Here is a 16,573-nt window from a genome sequence, read left to right as displayed (position 1 = left end):
TAACCGTACTCTGGTGTCGCTCTTGGGTTCTCCTCTGGTCCCTGACAGTAATGTTTTGATTTTGCATTAACTGGACAGATCCAGTTAATTTAAATTTAAATTTAAATTTTTTAAATTTTCCAGTATTACAGCTAAATAAATGCTAACATAAGTTAAATTGGTGTCTGCACAATCATACTTTAATGTACCTCAGCACATTTTTGATTATTTTTTAATAAACAATTTAATTTTAAATTCAGATATGTGAGCAAAATGACTTTCAGTATTTGAAAGGAAATTTACATGTAAAGCTTTAAAGACGTTTCTATTGGAGTCACCTAAATCTACTCTGCTTTTTGTCAGTTACAGTTTTTTTCATATTTTGTAAGGAGCCTGTTGGAAACACCAACATTTGTCAGATAAGCGGCGGGGGGAATCAGGATTGCATCAACAAAATAAAATGTGTCTATCTGTCTGTCTTTTTGGACATGATTATTCAGGGTTAGCTAAGTGTAATAGCATTACTGCCTTTCTCTTTTTCCCAGCTGAGCAAAAGAATTATCCAACAAGTGTCCTCAGCGCCTGTGAGACAAGCACTGGGAACTTCCCATTATCAATCAGAGTGGTGCTGCGTGAGCCATGTGAAGGGTGCACCAATCACAGCAGCACTGTTTAAACCGCCTCAATAGAACCGGCTCAGCAGCAAACTGATGAACCCGAAGTCTTGGGGCGACCCCCGCAATTCTGAGCTTCTCCAGAGTCTCCACGTGTTATGTGGCCAATCCACTTCCTCCCTACTTGGGGCAACATAACAGCTGACCAGCTGGGTTTACACACTTTGTCCATTTTATGGACAGTGTTCACCATTCATGGTGAACTTTATGATTTATATGTTTCCTTTTTCTCAGAGATCATGGATCAGTGACGCGAGAACTATGTCACTTTAAACATGTTGGAACATTATTTCTCTGGTTACAGCCTGATGAACTTATAAACGAGTCTTTATCTACCTCCACATCCAGGTCAGTCGGAAAAAGATCAGAAGGCAACTCAGCACAATTCTGGACTCCAAAATGTCTGTGAAAACCAAATTTAGATTGTGAAAGTGGATGAATTGTAAAGACACTATGTTTTCTAAAAGCATTTGTTTATCACCCTCAACAGACAGGAGTTACTGAGCAGCATCCCGCCGGCACCTCTCATCCAGCAGAAACAGTTACGTATCTGCGGTGAAAAGTTCCCTGACTGACATTTTCTGCCCTCTTCCGCTTTGTAACTGGAACTATAACTCAGACTTTTATATAATCTCATTATCCAGAAAATTGCTGAAAGATGAACTCCACCATGTATTGAGCAGGAACTCTGCATTTTCAAGACTTTCTTTTTTCAGCTCCTGCTGTTTATGTTTTAAGGCAGCCACTTTGTGCTTCTCTTCAATTTACTTCTCTTTTGCGACATTATGCAAGATAGATAATGGCGTGAAGGCACCATCCACCGAGCAGCTCCGACAGCGAAGGTAAAATTCCATCCTCACAATCCCGATCAGAGAGCAAATTAGCCTGTTAAAGAGGATATAGTAGCATATGTTGTTTGTTTATGCTAAAACATTAGCATGACAAGAAGAATTGATGAAAAGGAGATGAAAAACATGACATAATGGGGGGTTGGGGGTCCACTGTGGATGAGTCATCACAGGGCTCTATGTGAGCATTTGGGGGACCAGTACCTTGCTTAAGGGTACCTTGGCAGTGCTCTGAAGGTGTTCTGGCTTCTTCTGAAGACTGAGCTACTACTGCTCCACTCCACGTTCTAAAATATTGATTAAAATAACAGAATTGACATTGTCTAGTGTCCAAATATCTGCAGTTTGGTAGTAAGAGTCTCAGGCTCATCATCCAAAACAGGGTGCTACTGGTAAATGCTAAACAACCCCCCCCCCCCCCCCCCCCCCAACTTCAGGCACTTTACCACAACACTCTTTCATATCTTCTGCTTTTAGATCAACAGAATGCAGTTTTATTACCGTAGTTATATTTTTTTTTTAAAAGATGACCAAGCAGAACATAGAAGAGTAATACAAATGCAATTCAACCTAATAAGGCTTAGAAAATTGTTCTCCTGTTAATCTTGTGAAAACATAATCTTTCAAACTGACACATACTTACAGTATACTTCTGAGCAATACATTGAGATTAAGATTCAACGTGTAAGCCACTCGCAAAAGTGATAAATAACTGGTCTGACTTTGGCTTTCAATATCCATAAACATATGATCAGAACACCATCATGCCATTTTATTAGGATGAAATAACTTTAGTTGGATGTGTCTTGTACATTTTCAAGGTAGCTCCAGTCTTGTTAGCAACATGATGCTTAAGGTTGTGATGCGTATCAGTGCGTTCGGACTCCCTCAACAGGAAAAACATCAGGTGCTCCTCCACAATAAGAGTCCACAATACTTGGATATCTAAGAGAGCCAGGCTGTGAGAGCCCCCCCTCCCACGTCCCATTTACTCCAGAGGACCTAAAAAGTTGTGTTGAATGGCAAGTTCCAGCCTGCAAATGTTATTTTAGACAGTTTTCCCCCAATTTGGACATGCTGCTCCACAGAGGAAGGTGGGTTGTACTAATGTGAACCTTAACAGCATCTGGTAGCCAAAAGCCTCCCAGCTGCCTCAGGTGAATACAGAGAGAAAAGAGAATGAATTGTAAAGGATAAACTTTTGCTGAACTGGAGGTATTTAATAAGGGTTGGGGATCAGAAAAAGCGCATCTGGTGTTGATATATTTAATCCCACTGCAAACAACCCTCCTCTCTCTTGCTGCCATTGATCATTTCCCTGTGCTCAATCTCCTCCATGAAGAGATAATCCTGCTTCATAATGCCCCTCAGCAGCCAATCCTAGCCAATATTCTGCTTTATTACAAATGTTGTAGGCATCTGCATCATGGCAACCTGTGTCAGCCTCAACAACAGACCTGGCTGGCTAATATATGGAGCATTCTGGAGGTTATGCTGTGCAATCCTTTGTTCATTAAGTGTGAGTTAAGTTGTCATCTGATCAGATCTGTACAATTCCATCCCAACCCCAGGCAACGTGTTAACATTCCCTCATTAAAGATATTAAACCACCTGCAAAAGAAGATGCGGATTCAGCAGGGGGCGGTGTGGACAGATGCCTCTTCCACTGAAGTAGCTGTGAAGTCAACGTAAAGATGTTCTCGAAGAACTGCAAATGGTCTTCGAGATAAATGGACCAGAGGGTTTAGGAGACATGGTCAGCAGGAAAATCTGCCCAACAATGATGCAAGGAGGTGAGTCAAAGTGGCAGAAATGAGAGACGTTAACCTCCAAAAAGTCAGCGGCACCTTAAAGTGAGTGCTGCCGCCCAAAATAGGCCAAAACTAAAGTAGAAACTCGACTAAAATGCTGAATCACTGCAGAGATAGCAAATAAAAGCAACTCACTGACCAAGAAAACTGTTACTGGAGGAACACATCACCTCTTTATTATCATCTATTTCTCATATTAGCTCATTAGCTCACAGGGTACAAAAAGATAGAAGTTGTAAACCAGGATGAGGAGCTAAAACCAACATAGCATGAAAACTCTTTTGAAAATGAAACAGCAACACACTTTAATGTAAAACAAAACCCATAAAAATGATTAATGTATTAAAAATGTGTTGGTTGATGCAGCAAAACAATGCAGCTGCTCTGTTTCTAACTCAGCTAATATGTTGAGCAAGTGCGTGCAAATTGGTGTTGATGACAGCTGATTGAAAGAGATGACGATGAGCATGGTTAAGAGAAAGGAAGCGTGTTGAGCTGGGCTGGACCTCATGGAGCTTTAATGTGTTCCGGAGGTCAGCACTGTGATGTTAGAATGACACCCGTTCAGGAGCACAGATGCATGCTCCAATTTAATCAACACATTAGGGTTTGCAGCCGTTGCCTTATTATCTGTGGCTCGTTTGGTTTTGTAGCTTTTGGGCTCACACCTTGACACTGACAACAGTGACATTATAGAAAGGTTCTTTCTGTGGTTCTGGCTGTTCTCCCTCACCGTCAACGAAACACATCAGCCTACTGAACCTTAGCCGGGCTGCTTTTATGGCATTGAACAACCCAACTGTATCAGGTTCTGTATCAGGTTCTGCTGTGTTTCCACGCAGGAGGGATTGACTGTATGCAGCTTCTCTCAGGTCCGGGGGCTGCACCATGTTTCCACAGAAGCTGGGAAAGACATGAAAATGAGCTTTACATTAATGTCTGTCGTCATGTTTGCAGTTCAACGTTCAGCACTAACATTCTCCTCTCACTTCAAAACATTCCTGAAGAGGGCTGTGTACTTTCTTAATCATCCATGTCATAGTTAGAACCTGATACAGAACATGATACGGTACCTGATACAGAACCCGATACAGAACCTGATATGGAACCTGATACGGAACCTGATACAGAACCTGATTATTCCTGAAGAGAACTTGGGCTTATGCCAGCCAGACACCACCAACTCCTCCAGCCAGGACGGCTCAGCCAGGTTAACCAGTCATCTTCCTCTTTCTCCTGCACAGTTGGGTTTTCCTGTGCTTCTCATCTCTGAGCGTCTGAGAGCCAGTCGAGCTCTGCTCTGCTCTCAGGCAGCTGCCTCAGCTTCACAAACTCTCCAGGGGCTTAAATCAGTTTTGGATCAATACTGTTGAATGAATCTCAACTGGCTCTAGAGTCACTGATCCCGGCGTCATTTTGGATCTGGATTTACGAATGCTGGTTCGAGTGCGTCTACAGTAAAGATAAATTTATGGCAGAACCTTCCTGCCCTATAATGCAGCTGCATGAGTAGACACAGTCTGGAGGCTACAGCTACCTGGATCGGGTCAGTACTTTTTTGGTGACTAGTTTAATTTTTATGTTAATTTTAGTCTCTTAAAGGTCAGATTGACCGGGGGATCAATGTCACTGTGGAGTCACGAGAAGCAACGTTTTTTTTCTTGATTTTACCAAATAAATCTTAATGGCTACAAGCAAGGCCACGTCCTGGTCCAAGAGAGGAACCAGGGGATATAAAAGGGACATCCAGAACAGCTAAAATAACCAAAGATGATTATCGGCCACTCAAGGAAAGAAGTGGAACAAACGGGAATTACTGGAAGTGGTTTCATCAACTTGAAGTTCTTTACCGTACTGACGGAGTCGAGGAAATGGGAGACAACGTCGCTTTGACTCAATCTCAAAGTTATTGGAACCTAAACAGACTTGTTTGCTTCACGATGAGCTTACTGTGAACAAGCGAGTACCATATTTTCACAACCATAAGGCGCACTGTATTAAAAGGCGCAGTTTCAGTTATGGGTGCTATTTCTGTATTTAAAACATACATAAGATGCACCGTATTATCAGGCGCATGCTAAAACATACAGTAAAAAATGACAACGGAAGTAAAACAGTGAGCTTCGACACATTTATTGAACAAAATATTCATTCTTCCACCTCAAAACCATCAAAGTTTTTATCTTCTGTATCTGAATTAAACAGCTGCGCTATTTCAATGTCCAACATCCCGAATTCCTCTTCTTAATCATCTGAATCGGACTCACCGACCGGTTCCGGTTCAGCATTGATTTTGTGAAAGCTCTTACAGTACATGAAGACGGTATCATAGCCCAAGCGTCTACAATCCATCCGCATATGGTGGCATAACTCGCCCGCCTTCCGTCATCCAGCGCTCTGTCTGTTTCCGTGGCAGCCGAGAACCACGGTGAACGACGACTTCTCGTGCCCCGTTGTGCGTATTGCCACCGTGCCGGTCCCTTTTTCTCCACTTTGTGGGTCAAAGGGATGTTAAAAGTCAGAGGGATCTCATCCATGCTGGTGATGTGGCTGGGCGCGGTTATCTTGTTGCGGCAGTAGGTGCGGAAGATGGCCACCCTCTCCTGGTAATCCGCGGGCAGCCGCTGCGCAACACTTGTCCTTGCGCGTATGGAGAGATGCCGCCTCCTCATAAAGCGAAAACACTAAGATTGCTCGATTGCCATCTTCAGCCGCATATTCGATGGCCTGCAGTTTAAAGTAAGCCTCATTCATACGCGTATCGCTTGACCGGCGCCATTTCAGGGGATCCTTACTCGTAGGTGTGCTGCTAATCGATTGGCGGAGCGTTTACCCTAGTGCACCCACCAAAGGCGCACAGCAGATTTTGGAACTCAGCCCACACACAAGGCGCTCCATATTATAAGGCGCACCGTCAATTTTTGAGAAAATCTCAGTGTTTTATGTGCGCCTTATAGTCATGAAAATACGGTATATCTAGAAAGTTAGCTTGTTTTTCCACTGTATGCAAACAATGAGCTGGCTAGATAGCCACCAGTACTAACTCCATTTTGCGATGACTTCAGTTCTGAGAACACTTCGATCCAGCGACATTTCATGAAAGAAGCTAATGATATAATTGGTTATAAAGTTGGTTAAAAGTGTTACAGTTAAATGCTGTGTGTGTACTAAAGTTATGTACTTTTTCCATAAAGGCTGCTTCCCACATAAAGGAGTTTTATATCATATTGTTTCATATATATATTTATTGCATCATAATTTCTGTCTCCTGTGTTCAGACTCGCTGCCATGTCATCCATGCTGTGATTCTGTTGCATGTCCCCAGTGTGATGAGAGCTTTGGCCTGTTTTGTTCAGGCGGAGATGGGAGCCTGGTGTGCTAAGAACCACTGGACCATGGATCCATGTGCTAAAACTTCTTAGTCTTTTTCTTGGCAGATGTGTAGCGATGATAATCGGTTCATGACATGTATCATGTTCAATGTTCTTTCACGTTCCACAGCAGAAAATACTGTACATGACTGTCATTTTAATTATTAATCAAGCTATTCCTGGAACTCAGCCCGTGGAACTGATGCCCTTAAGAATCCCTCTGTTAACCTACTAAAACTTGTAAGTCCTAAATCAAGTGTTTTTGACCAGAGTTTCAGTGCGTATTTAAGTGCCGGTTGACTCAAAAGCACAAGAGAATGTGTGAAATGATTCATTGAGTGGTGCTGTTGCGTGATAAATATCATTAACTCAAGATAATCGAATTTAATTGGACATCTGCGTCCCTGCTTACACGGTAAATTTAAACGCACCCAGGAAGGGTCTGATGAACATGACGTGATCTTGGCTTAATGAAACGGCAACTGGGATGTCTGTCCAAGTGAATACTGATGAGACACACCGCCACTCCTGCAGCCAACGCAGGCCAAGAGTTGGAAGCATCTGTTGCCACCTACTCAACTGAATAAATGCAAGCCTATCAAGAGTCAGTGGCCTGACAAAGTGTAGTCAGAGGCTGGGAGGGTGGGGGGGGGGGTAATCTCAGGACAGCGGAAGTTATTGTTTGGATGCCGTTATGTACAGCGCTGGAGAAAAAGCTGCCTTGTAGCCGTCTTGGACTAATCAAAGGTGAAACTGGCCCCTTTTTCAGAACACAGAAGGTGACTTGAACGGGTAGCATCTCATCATCAATACTAATTACGAGCCATTTAGAAGATAATTGGAGATATTTAATGTGGAACTACTTATTTACATAATCATAATCAGGTTCACAACACATACACAAACACAGCTGTGCAGAAAGAGCCGCCTGAGCTGGGAGGGTCAGAGTACACCGAGGTATACTCCGATTGCTGCTCCCAACCCAATCCCAACTTAAAGGCATTCATGCAGTTTCCTGATGTAACTTTGACGTGGATAGAGATCACAAGTTTCACTGACAACAGGTTGCTTTGGCTTTAAGTGTTTCAACGGGTGTTGTTATAACGGGTGTTAAACCTGTGTACAGTGTTATTCATGTTACAGAACAAATCTCTGAACTGCTCCTGTAGTGTTCGCTATATGCTCATATTATAGTTGTTTATTTACTGCAGGGCATCATGTTCTAGGACTACAAGTCTTTCAGCCTGTCTCTACCAGCTCTGATTCAGTCTCAGAAGATGTTCTGTCCATTCTTCTTTGAGAAGCTTCTCCTGTTCAATCAGCCTGGATGGAGAGTGACTGAACTCCTACCTTCCTACCACAGCTTCTCTAGAGGACTTCAGACCGGGCCAATTACAGACCAAGTCTGCTGGGTCTGTCATACATAATCCCAATAAAAGTTGAAGTTGAACACAAGATGATAAACGGAACAATGTGGAAAAGTTGAGTTGGTCTGAATACTTTTAGAAGGCTACTTTAAAAACAGACAGTGGAAAAGACTTAACGTCTTTAGTGTTGGGGTCTGGGGTTCTGGGTTGTGTGTTTGGTTTTTCTTGCAGGGGGCGTGGAGGAGCTGATAATTTGCTACAGCTGGCACTGTAGGCGGGCGCACCTGTCGGCAATCTACACCTAGCCACCTATTTAAGGACGGAGCGCCTGCCTACCAGCGTCAGAGAGTTTTGGTGGTCTCTCTGGTCTCCACGTTGCCCTGCGAGTGTGGAGAGTGCGTGGGACTGGACTCCTGTGTTGGCTCCGCTCTGGAGCTTTCTGTGCGCCCTGGAAGACTGGACAAGTGCTTTTCTGCGGTCCAGGAGGATTGCCAGCTAGAGTTGTTTATGATTAAAATCTATTTTCTTGGACTTTTTATCACTGTTTTTCCTGCTTTCGGGTCCTGTAACAACCCAAACCCTAACATTTAGGTTTTATACCAGACCCGCAACTCTTGGAGGCCTGTTGGGCCAAGGAGCACCAAACGTGTGCAGTTACCACACAGACAGATGTTACATGTTTATCTTGTCACTTTTTTGTCAAACTAATGTCACTAATTTAAAATCAATACTGTACTGGAGAGGTACAGTGGCTTCGGTGTGCATTCAGGTACCCAGAGCCAAACAAGTCAAAACCAAAATTCAGTCAACTGGAACACAAGTTGCTGCTGTACCATTAAGTAGGGAGAAGGTTGTGTGCCTGTTGGACTTGAGAACACACCAGCCCACATATGCCTACATACAACACAGCTATAGTGATGACATTTGATTCTATTGGGTGGATAAATGATGAACCATAAACTAGTAGTGCGCAGGGCCTGTACACTGGGCTGATTGATACTGGCCTTTTAAAGCCGTGATTTTAACCTGGACTTCCCATTTTTTCTTCCTTCAAACTCCTGCTGAGAAGCATCTCTAGAGGATCCAACTGGACTCTGGGATGTCTGGAGAGCTGGAAATCTTATTGGAGCATCTCCTGACTTCTCCTTTCAATGACTTCTCTGAGCTGCTTCTAGTCCTTCTGTTACAGCTGTAGGAAGACTGATGAACCAGAGAGTGGAGCTCCAGACACAGGTGATTTTAGACACACATCAGCTGCAGTCAGGTGATCTCTACTTCAGCAACAGCTGGAGCTGTGTTGAGTTACACAATTGATTTCTCATTAATTGCTGTGATTTTACTTTTGATTATTCTGTCCTGGGGGAGGGGGTTCTTCATTCACTAGCTCTGTTGTCATTCCGTCTCTCCCCTGCTGTGTATTACACTATGATCACCTTCCACCCCCCATAGCTGCTTCTCATCGGTGATGGTATTTATACAGGTCCTCCCTGCACTGCTTAGGGAGCTTTAGTCACACCTTCCGGTCTTTTCTTATATTGGCTATTCTAGTTTCTGACTCTTTTTTTGCCTGAAACCCTTCTGCATTTACCCGCCTGTCTGGATTCATGTGTTCCAGTGAGTTCCAGTAGTTTTTACTGGTAGCTGCTCTTCGTCTTGTCCTTTTGGCTTCTTATCTTTCAATGTGAGTGTGTGACATTAGTTCAAAAACTTGCCTTCACTTAGACATGAGAGGAGCTTTTTTGTGAATTCACCAAAATTCCATTAATAAAAGCAAAAAAAGTGGAAAACATCCAAGGAGGTAAATGTACGTAAATGTATTTATTTAAAAAAAAATATGAACTATTTAATGGTAATAAATGAAGCATAATTAAACAACCAATAGAAAAGATATAGAAAGCTAGCTTATAGTCTGCTCCAGGCTGGTGTAAGCAGCCTTCTCTTTGTGGCCAATTTAAGTGGAAAATGTCAACCACTATTGTAATGCAAAGCTAACCTTTTAGTGCATCAATATGCTAGCTTGTCATACGGACACATACAACAGCTTTTATTCTCAGTAATGCTGCTGAGAGAGATCCCCTTCAGTCTTCCGCACACTCTTAACCCCACACCCAAGACTCCTTCACATAAAACATATTTGAGTTAGATGTATATAAGAAAGATATATTTTGCATGGACAACAAAATATTTTACTTCTACTTTTATTCCAAAATGTATTTCATTATTTGGATAAAAGATAGATTTTAATATATCATATATAGAGTATATATTATTAAATGGACATTTGAATAAAAATGCTAAACAACTGCATTTAAACATATAGTACAAAAGCGTGAAAACACTGTTTATATGTGTGTGTAGATACATATGTTTGTATGTATGCCTATGTAGCATTTATTGCTTTTTAAATATCATCCACAAATGTGTTGTGTCATGTTCAGCATAAAAGTAATGCATTAACAGCAGGAAAAGGAGTGGCATCAACCGTTAGCGCCACTTCCTGGCTAGTACCATAGCATGTGAAGGCTGTGAAGAGGTTTTCAGGTCATGTTGGAGGCTTATGGTTCCTCGGGTTAGTCCAGCTCAATTTTTGGTTTCCTGGGCACCCACGGCTCTTTGGAGGCCTGGTTGTTCTGCACCTTCTCTATTTTAGGATGAGGGAGGTGACTGGGCTCAGGGGAATCTTCATTGTTCCAGCAAGATGTTTCTGTGGCCTTCTCCAGATGTGCACATCCTCCACCTCTCTCTAAGTTCTGGAGGCAGCTCAGTCTGCTGCGAGGCCTTGAGTCTTTTAGGTTCATGTCCGATCAAGCAAATTCACCACAGACTCCAGTCAAAGTGGAGAGCCATCTTAAAACGGATCAAGAGACCTGAAAGGAGCCCAGAGCTAAAGTTTAAGGGCTCCAGAAAGGATCTAACTACTCATCTGTGTGTTCCGAATTTAGTTTTCCTTTGCTGTTAATAAGCCACAAATCTGCATTCTATGATTGGTCTTTCTGGCTGAATGAATGCACCTTGGAACCAGGCTGTGGTTGCAAAAACAAGCTTTTCTATCCCACGGAGCTTTACGCTGAACCGCTGAGGTATAGTTGTGCAGCAAACATCTCGCATACCGATTTGATAAAATGTTGCTTTTCACATCAATATATCCTGACACAACAGAAAGATGTTCTTGACTTCCAGATCAGTTCCTAATACAAAGTTCTGAATATCCAATAATGCACTCAGACCATCTCCAGGCTGCACATTCCTGTTTAAATAGTTACCTTTTCAGATATTCTGTCCTCAAAAGAGGCTGAAGTGTAGTGGAGAGTCACTTAACAGGTCATGATTGCTCTGGTGTGAATGCAGACTAAGTAGTGCAGTGAAGCAAGTAATGGGAGACATTGACTGGAGAAATGGATGACTCCTCTGAAGTCACCTTGAGTGAAGAGAACTCATCATTCATATGCCAATCAAACACACACACACACCCGAACACACACATGACCTTTTTCTCCTCGGCCAATCAAGGTCTATGTCAGAACGACACCAGCGAGCTTGTACAAATGTTCGCTGTGATGCATCAGTCATGTCTTCCACCAAATATGTCCCATCATCACCAAAGCTGACCCTGTTGACAGAGATACACTGTCTGGCTCCAGCACATGCACTGTTTTGTGATTCATACAGAATGTCTGGGATCAGGCTGCTGATCTGGCTGCTCCTCTTCACGCCAGTCTGAATAAGAGCAACATGTCAGTGGTCTTTGTCTCCTCTCTATCTTTAATCACATCACGCTGTGATTTTAGTAGTCCATCGAACAGAGGACGTTAATGATCTAAAATGCGCACTCAATGGCGCGCTATTTCCAAGAGCGCGCCAAACCTCCGCTTTCCAGAGTCAGTGTAGCATCGTAGCAGCAACACAGAGGTCACAAGGTCACAACTCAAAGATTATATGAAAGCAAGACTCTGCAGAGCTAATGAAGGTTCTTTATTTACAGTCTACTGAATTTCAGTTCTTTTTATGTAATTAACCCTGTGTGTGTGTGTTTGTGTGTGTGTCTGTGCCTTGCTGAAACGCTTTCAAAGTATATTTAAAGGTTATTCCCCTCGATGGATGTACTGGGTACATTTAAATACAACCTCTGAACCCATAATCAGCACATTTACCTTCCATTGTAACTCTGACCTCAGTGACGCCTCAAGTGGTGCCAGCGTAGACCGTCATTTAAGCCCTCGGTGTTGGGAGAGCAGCGGATGTGGGCAGCACATAATCATGACATTAATATTCATCTTATGTTTACAATGGCTGACAATTGATGCACAGTCTTCAAAAAGAACTTCAAAAGGCAACAGATAAAGAGCAGCATCCAGCTGTACGACGGCCTTCATTCCACAAACTTGTACTGTAAAACATGACGCTACTACTAGTCAACACGGGGGCCTTCAGGAAGGCCACCTGCATGACACTCCACAGGTGGAAGAGACTGTTTCCACCTAGATGTCCTGCCTCTTAGACTTCCTTCATGGTCCCACTATCTCCCCCTCCTCGCAACATCCCACCCTCCCTTTAGAAACAGTCCAAAGAGGCTTAACCTCCTTTCAAAAAACGAAAGAAGGAGCCTTTATTCTCTGTTCGCACACATGATAGCAGCTACATACAGTCCATCTGGGACTTGGGAGCGTACTTAACGTAATGTGACGAGACAAAGGTAAGCAAATATATAGTGTTTAGCTGTATAAGTAAGTATCTGTATGTATACATCTGTAGGCAGGTGCTCTTGATGTGAATGTGTAATGATGGAATGGCCAATCAGAAGTGTTAACTGTCTAGGGTTAACTGTACACAACACATGTGTGTTAGCACACTGAGGAAACATAATACTTTAGAAAAAGACATCTGTCTTTTTCTATGGCATCGTGTTTCCTACGGTTCTATACGGGTGCATATAGAACACGAAGAACCATCACACAATGAAGAATAGCCTGGTTCATGCTTATTTTTGAGGAAGTTCCTACATTTGATGTCGCTATGGAGTCAACAGGATGATGAGAATGTTATATTATCTTACCACCTGAACTCTTCCATGGGTAAAATGGCGCTTTTCATTGATTCCAATCTAATAATAATAATAATAACAATAATAACAACAACAATAATACTAATAACAATAATAATAATAATAATAATAATAATAATAATAATAATAATAATAATAATAATAATAATAACTTGTCCTCTGAGTCTAATGCCTGCTTAGAAGGTTGAACCAATGAAACATGCTAATGTTGCATACAGACGCTAATATAGCACCATTGTTTATAGTAATAGACTGCACAGGAAAATGAATCTATGTGTTTATTGGCTTTATGAGATAAGTTGTAATGATTGTTATACCTTTTATTGATTACATTGTATGCAAAAGGAACGCTGCCGTATTTATTTAGGAAAAACCCCACTGTGCCGCCTATCCCGGAATGTCAACATCTTGCATAGTAAATGAATTAAAATAGAAAAGCATTGCTGTTTTCACGGATGCTTTCAGTTTGTTAAAAGCAGTGAAAAATGTAAATGTGACTGTAGATTTAGGAATAAACTCTTCCAGCCGATCAGTTGTATCTTAGAGTAGCACAACAAGGACATTTGATCACAAAGAAAAAGCAGAAATTTTTCAACACTTGAAATCCCTCCAAAAGACAATTGGAGTTTTCCTCTTAACATAAAATGGCTGAAGAAAAAGCAGAATATCCTTTAATTCCATTCCAGTGAGGCAACGGCAGCACAAGCCGGGGCATCTAAGGTAAAACCACGAAGCCAAGGGTTAAAGACGGCACCACGCTGACTCTCCCTAAACGACACGCCACGCCATTTTACCTGCTCTTTATTTCCCTGTCATTGCAAACCACCTCCAACTTCCTGCTCACTCGTATGCCACTCAAGGACAAGAACAATAGTAGTAAAAGAGCGGAGGCTGAAAGTAAAATGAGGAATCAGTCTCCCAGCAACATTAAGGGAAGGTCATTGTCTACGGGCTTACCCTGGGAGAGAGGCGGAGGGCCTGAACCTGCCACAGCCTATCCACAGCCACTGGCTACGGGACCTGCAAGAGACCAGAACAACAAAGACAGTTTGTGACAAAGCAGCGGCGTCGTAGTCACAGAGGAGTGAAATCAAATGTGACATTTTTCATTTATTTGTAAATGCCTCCTTGGCGGCACACTCACACGGAACGACGGTTGGGCTCGTACCAAGTTAAAGAGAGCTGATGGCAGAATAGAGGGATCCTGACAGAGGTTGTAATGAGATGCCGTATTAGGGCCGCTCTCTCATCCTCTCTTCCCTCTCTCGCCCAGGAGCACGCCCTTCACTTCCAATCTACAACCCTGACCATTTGAAAACGGTTAACCTTGTGGGAAAAACTACACTAACCCTCTTTTGTGCTGAAAAAAAAAAAGTCATGCTCTGTTTACACTGGTTACGAGGACTTTTGCGTATCTGGAGCTTTAGGAGGGTTGAAAGAATTCAAAGTGGCTCCACAAATATATAACAGTCAGGGTTTTGTATTCTCGCTTGTCTATGCTTACTAAAAAAAAAAAAAAGCTAGCAATGTTTCACTTGTTTTCCAGACTTGAATGGTCTGTGGGAATGTACGGAGTAGTGCTGCAGGATTTTACAGGCGTAACTACGCATCTCAGCTAGCTTTAACTTGTGTTGTGCTGTGGTTGGGAGACTGTTTATTAATTCATTTTTTCTGTTCTATACTGTATACATTTGTGTGTAAATATATATATATATATATAGGCACATCATTTTTAATCCGCCATGATTTAAACCATTACTCCAAAATGCAAAGCATATGCTATAAATGGATATTTGGTTCTAAAAATGCAGCCAAAAGGAAAGTCTTTATTCAACCATTGATAGACGTCCTCAAACATGCCAGCAGTCTCCGTGATACGATTCCACATTAAACATTTCCATTCAAAAAACACCACAGTTTTAAGCCCCAGTCTAGCTGCCTGCCTGAGGATTGGCCATCCCCATTACCCACAGGGTGAGTGTCTGATGGCAGAAGGTGCAGGGATGTCCATGTGCATTATCTCTGTATGTGTCCTCACTAAGTACTGCTGTGTAAGAACACTGATTTGGTCATTTCCGGATGATGCACGTGTTACTGCAATGTACGTGAAGCCCCTCATCTCAACAAGAACTGGACCACTTGAAGTCCCCCCTTAGCATTCCCACCTGTGGTTGACACCCTGTTGTAGAGGTCAAGGTTTCTTCTGGTTAAAGGGGAGTTTTTTTCTTGCCACTGTTGCTTGTTGGGGGTCAGGCTCTGGGATTCTGGAAAGCACCTAGAGACAGTTTTGATTCTAATAGACGCTGTATAAATAAAGATGAATTCACATGAATTGCTAGTGGTCGACCTGGTGCCACCACTGACATGTCTGCCACTCCAGGCTGTGTCCTAAACCCTCTATCAATTGAGACAGCCTCTTGCTGCTGGTAGTAGTGGCACTTTTTCACTACTGAGAAAATTTAAAGCAGCCTTTATTTGTGATGCCAATTGTCCACACAGAATCACCCTCTGCCTCTCTTCTTCCTCACAAGGATGACCAGGGATGAGTGACTGTCAACAGGTTTGATCACTTGATCTGGTAACATCTCACATATCATATCCTCTGTCACATAGCATTTTTTGAGGTTAGGGGCGGCTTAGAGCCACTGTGAACAACATTGTGGACCGGCCTGGTATGCTTACAGTCTTGGCAGCAATGACATCTGTGTATTACTGTCAAGAGCTGGGTTTTGGTTGGGAGAGTGGACTGATGGTGCCTTAAAGGACTTTAGATCACATCAGTGAAATAGCAGAACCTGTATCCATTAGGTCCCAGCAGGGTTTACCATTAAATTGGCAGTTGAGAAAAAGTCCATTGTTGTTGCCTAAATACCCAACCAGTGTGCAGTGACATCCACAGTGGTTCCCAATCTGGGTTGGGGCACCAGTCAAGGCCGTGCAAGAGATTGAGGGCCACGTGGCCACGGCTGCTCTGAGGATGATGAGTTGTCAAACATATTTGTGCACATTAAATTTAAAAAAAGAACAATTACACACCCAACTAGATAAACCAAATTCTTCATAAACTAAATTAAAACGAGTTAGGCAGTTTAATCTAAACAAACCGTCCAAAAAAACCTTCAATGTTTAGCTAGCATGTCCTTAAGCAGGGCTTTAGTTTCTTCCGTGGACTACAGACAAAGAAATGATAGAACACCCTGAAAAATGTTCAACAGTTTATTAAAGATTTCATTACATGTGTATTTAAAATATTTGTGTGTGTGTGTGTGAGAGAGAGAGTGTGTATATATCAAAATGTATTATTCTTTAAGATATAGTTTTCAGTCTGATTTGATGATGGAAATGGGTTCAGTTTTAGCAAGATGATGAGCCCAGATGGCCCAGAAAGTATGCTGGAAGGAAAAAGGTCAGGAGCCACTACTGTAGGGGAGCAGTAGGCTCGCCCACTCAACTAGGCTGGG

General features: G+C 42.5%; 1 long non-coding RNA gene across 1 annotated transcript in view; it reads right to left on the bottom strand.

The window, feature by feature from the left end:
• LOC115247191 (uncharacterized) overlaps positions 1-14,311 on the bottom strand; it is a 67,870-nt gene extending 53,559 nt beyond the window's left edge. The window contains exons 1-2 of the long non-coding RNA XR_003886247.1: positions 14,257-14,311; positions 14,070-14,132 (exon numbers count right to left, since the gene is read on the bottom strand). This is a non-coding gene — a long non-coding RNA (uncharacterized lncRNA). The remainder of the gene's footprint in view (positions 1-14,069; positions 14,133-14,256) is intronic.
• Positions 14,312-16,573: the final 2,262 nt, after the last annotated feature.

This window comes from Takifugu rubripes, chromosome 20 (assembly GCF_901000725.2).
Source record: "Takifugu rubripes chromosome 20, fTakRub1.2, whole genome shotgun sequence".
Lineage (NCBI taxonomy): Eukaryota > Metazoa > Chordata > Actinopteri > Tetraodontiformes > Tetraodontidae > Takifugu > Takifugu rubripes.
The sequence above is the reverse complement of the archived record's forward strand: the minus strand, read 5'-3'. Positions and strand labels throughout refer to the sequence as shown.